Genomic DNA, 5,009 nt, shown 5'->3' with positions numbered 1-5,009 from the left:
AAAGTCAGACGCTTAACTGACTGAGCCACTGAGGCCCCAGGGGGTTAGGATTTCAATGGATGGATCTGGGGGCAGATCTGGGGGCAGGGGACATAATCATTTAGATCACAGCGGTGCGCATTCACTCACACCTTCACTCTTTGCCCGTTCAGAGAGAAGTCTGTCCACACACCTCCTTCCCAGGCTTCCCCGTCGCCAATCTTCCTATCCCTTCTCTTTCAAGTCACTGACCACCCAGCCAAACCACTGGCCACAGCCCACGAATCCACATGGGATGGCACAGCAGCCATCTCTCCTGCCAGCTAAAATGAGCAGCCAAGCCAGGTGCACTGCTGGGTGTTTGCCCACGGGGAGGGTTTCCTTTCACGACCACCCTTCCAGGGTGTCCTTCCAGGGTGTCCCGGGAGGGGATGTGGTGCCGCAGCTGCCCTGCTTTCAGGTGGTGTCTGCAACTCGGGCAGGACCATCTGTAACCCATGCCTGAATTTGCTCGTCCTTTTTTTTTTTTTTTTTTTTTTTAAGATTTTATTTATTTACTCATGAGAGACCCACAGAGAGAGGCAGAGACACAGGCAGAGGGAGAAGCAGGCTCCCTGTGGGGAGCCCGATGTGGGACTCGATCCTGGGACTCCAGGATCACGCCCCGAGCCGAAGGCAGCACTGAACCCCTGAGCCACCCCGGCTGCCCAAATTTGCTCGTCCTTAACTGATCATAGGGAACTCACCATGAAGCTACAGGTGCAGGATGGGAGCGAGAAGGAGGCGTGGTGGGACGCTGTACCACATGACCTTTTGCTTATTACAATGTGGGCTTGTATTATCCTTATAATAACATTTAAAAAAACATTTTTATTTATTTATCCATGAGAAACACAGAGAGAGAGACAGAGACACAGGCAGAGGGAGAAGCAGGCTCCATGCAGGGAGCCCGATGTGGGACTCGATCCCGGGACCCTGGGATGACGCCCTGAGCCGGAGGCAGATGCTCAACCACTGAGCCACCTGGACGTCCTGAATAATAACTTATTTTTAAAAACCTGGTCATCCTTCCAGACTCCCTGATACGATATTAGAAAGAACCGATGTGGGGCGAGAGGTGGTGTTGGAACCATCCACAGCCTTGCTTTGCTAAATGCAGCCTGCTGCCCGTTTCTGCACAGCCTGCAAGTTGAGAATGGCCTTTTCATTTTTAAATGGTTGGGGAAAAAAAACCACGATGTGAAAATTATATGCAATTCCAATTTCGGTGTCCAAGGGAGCTGGAGGGACAGGACAGATGTTGTTTAAGGGTACAACCTGGCAAGGGAAAGAAACTAAGTCCCGGAGAATGAATGCACAGTACAGTGAATATAGACAATAATATTGTATTATAACCACCAGACTTGCTAAGAGACTAGAAGTCTTCATTATTCCAACTACTAAAAAAAAATGATAATTAGGTGATGCAGGTGCTAATTATCGCTACAATGGCAATCATGTTACAATATTTAAATATATCAAATTAACGTGTTGTACACCTTGAATTCACACAATATTGCGTGTCAAGTATATTTCAATAAACTAATTCAGTGTCCACAGATAAAGTTTAATTGATACACAGCTGCACTCACTCATTTACCTGTCACCTGTGGCTGCTTTTATTCCAAGTGGCAGAGTTGAATCATTGCGACAGTGACTGCCTGGTCCACGAAGCAGAAAATATTTCCTGCCTGGCCTTTTTGAGAAGTTTGCAAACCTCTGCTCCATGGGGCCCGGGAACCAAATGGCAACCTGCCTCGGAACTCGGGGCTTCCTGGGATGTTTCTTCATCCGCTCATGGAGCGACTATGGGACACACAGGAGACTGATAATCACACTGGGATGGGGGGTAAGGATGATCCCCCGGGGGCAGGGGACACCTGGGCCTTCAAAGTGGGGAGGGATTGAGCGCTGGGATGGATAGGCTGGCGGTGGGCACAGCTGGGGGACATGGTCGTGGCTCTGCCCCTAGTCTGCAGACAGGCAGAGCCATCCCCACAGCCACATCCCACCTCACCAGCCACCGCATCCCATTCACCATCCCAGTGTTTTCCCCTTTCCTCGGCTTTTCCCTGCCCCTGCTCGCTGTCCCGGCCTCACTGGGTGCTGTCACTGCTTCAGGTCTGGAGGTATATCCTAGTGCAGCAAGTGAGCTTTCCTTCCCCTCTCTCCCTCCCTTCCTTCCTTTTCTTTCTTTCAACAAAATACATGTAACATTAAGTTAACCTTTATTTGTTTTTGTTTTTTTAAGATTTATTTATTTATTTATTTATTCAGAGAGAGAGAGAGAGAGAAAGAGAGAGAGAGAGGCAAAGGGAGAAGCAGGCTCCATGCAGGGAGCCCGACGTGGGACTCAATCCCGGGTCTCCAGAATCACACCTCGGGCTGCAGACGGCGCTAAACCGCTGCATCACCGGGGCTGCCCTAACCTTTATTTGTTTGTTTATTTTATTTTTATATTTTTATATATTTTTATTTTTTTTTTTATTTTTTTATTTTTAAAGATTTTATTTATTTATTCACGAGAGACACAGAGAGAGAGAGGCAGAGACACAGGCAGAGGGAGAAGCAGGCTCCATGCAGGGAGCCCCACGTGGGACTCGATCCCGGGTCTCCAGGATCACGCCCCGGGCTGCAGGCGGCGCTAAACCGCTGCGCCACCGGGGCTGCCCCTATTTTTATATATTTTTAAAGATTTTATTTATTTATTCATGAAACACAGAGAGAGACAGAGGCAGAGACATAGGCAGAGGGAGAAGCCAGCTCCATTGCATGGAGCCTGATGCGGGACTCGATCCCGGGACCCCAGGGTCATGGCCTGAGCCAAAGGCATATGCTCAACCACTGAGCCATCCAGGTGCCCCTTGTTTGTTTATTTAAGTGAGCTCTACACCCAATGTGGGACTTGAACTCATGACCCTGAGATCAAGATTTAAGACCCTCTACTAGTTGAGCCCAGCCAGTTGCTGCTAAATTAACCATTTTATTTTATTTTATTTTATTTTATTTTATTTTATTTCATTTCATTTATTTTTTTTAGAAGAAGAGAGCATGCACAAATGAGCAAGAGGGGTGGGGGAGGGCAGAGAGAGAGGGAGAGAGAGAATCCCAAGCTGACTCCATGCTCAGCTTGTGGGGCTCGATCTCACAACCCCGAGATCATGACCTAAGCCAAAATCAGGGGTTGGGTGCTTAACCAACTGAGCCACCCAGGTGCCCCCTAAATTAACCATTTTATTTTATTATTATTTTTTTTAATTTTTATTTATTTATGATAGTCACAGAGAGAGAGAGAGAGAGAGAGAGAGAGAGGTAGGTAGAGACACAGGCAGAGGGAGAAGAAGGCTCCATGCACCGGGAGCCCGATGTGGGATTCGATCCCGGGTCTCCCGGATCGTGCCCTGGGCCAAAGGCAGGCGCCAAACCGCTGCGCCACCCAGGGATCCCAAATTAACCATTTTAAAGGTTTATTTGTTTATTTTAGAGAGAGAAAGAGAGAGAGCATGGGAGGGGGGAGGGGCAGAGAAAGAATCTCAATTAGACTCCCTGCTGGGCCCAGAGCCCCACACAGGGCTCCATCTCATGACCCTGAGATCATGACCTGAGCCAAAACCAAGAGCCAGACGCTTAACTTACTAAGCCACCCAGGGGCCACCAAATTAATCATTTTGAAATGGACGATTGCCTAGCATCTAGCGCACTCACCATGTTGCACAGCCACCTCGCCTTCCCATTGCCCCAAGACACCCTGTAGCCATTAGCCACCACTCTCATCCCCGCCCTCCCAGCCCCCAATCTGTCCTCTGTCTCTGTGGATACTTTGCCTGTGCTGGACATTTCATATCGATGGAATCATGTATATGTGGTGTTTTGTGTCTAATTCTTTTAGTTGGCATGTTTTCGAGATTCATCTATGTCATAGCATGAATCAAAACTTTGTTCCTTTTATGGCTAGACCACAGTCTGTCTATCCATTCATCCATTGCTGGACGTGGATTGTTTCCCCCTTAGCCAATGACCTGTGTGTGTGTGTGTGTGTGTGTTAAATATACATAATATGAAATTTACCATTGTAACTATTTTTACTTTTAAAAATTGTCATGGGGCAGCCCGGGTGGCTCAGCAGTTTAGCGCCACCTTCAGCCCAGGGCCTGATCCTGGAGACCTGGAATTGGGTCCCAGGTCGGGCTCCCTGCATGGGGCCTGCTTCTCCCTCTGCCTGTGTCTCTGATGAATAAATAAATAAAATCTTTTTAAAAAATTGTCATAAAAGACACATAAGATCTACCATTTTAACCATTCTTAAGTGAAGATTCTGTGGCTTTGCATACATTTACATTGTCATGCAGCCATCACCACCATCCATCTCCAGAACTTTCTCATCTTCCCAAATGGAACCTCTGATCCCATGAAACACTAACTCCTCTTTCCCTCCCTCAGCCCCTGGTAATCACTGATCTGCCTTCTGTCTGTAAGTCAGTGAGCTTTTACAAATGGACGTCTGAGCATGCCAGCTCTCCTGAGCCTTCAGTGGCTCCCTGCTGCCCTCAGGATAAAGACCAAATAGATGCACTTTGCATATTGGTCCTCTTAATTTGTTGCTCCTCAGTCTCGTGGACACCTTTCCTTCCCCTTCTGAGGAAGTTTGGCCTCTATTACTCAGGACTGCTTCCTCACAACATATGTCCAGTTATAATTCATTATTTCACTATGCTTTTTCTTTTGGTTTGTTGATGTAGGTCTCTAGATGTGCTCCCTGCCTCCTCCACCTGACTGGAGGGTATGGGCAGGGCCCATCTTACTCACTACTGTGTATCTCTTGCTCCTGGGCCTGTGCCTGACACATAGCTGGTGCTCAGCATAGTGTAGAAGGAATGGCAGAAAGTGCACGGGTGGGAGGGCTAAAGGGGTGGTCAGCTCCCCAGGGTGGTGGGTGGACCGAGGCAGGAGGTGATGCCAAGAGGCTCTGGGTGGATGTGGGGCGCTCACGG

Source organism: Vulpes vulpes, chromosome 9, assembly GCF_048418805.1.
Source record: "Vulpes vulpes isolate BD-2025 chromosome 9, VulVul3, whole genome shotgun sequence".
Taxonomy (NCBI): domain Eukaryota; kingdom Metazoa; phylum Chordata; class Mammalia; order Carnivora; family Canidae; genus Vulpes; species Vulpes vulpes.
The sequence above is the reverse complement of the archived record's forward strand: the minus strand, read 5'-3'. Positions refer to the sequence as shown.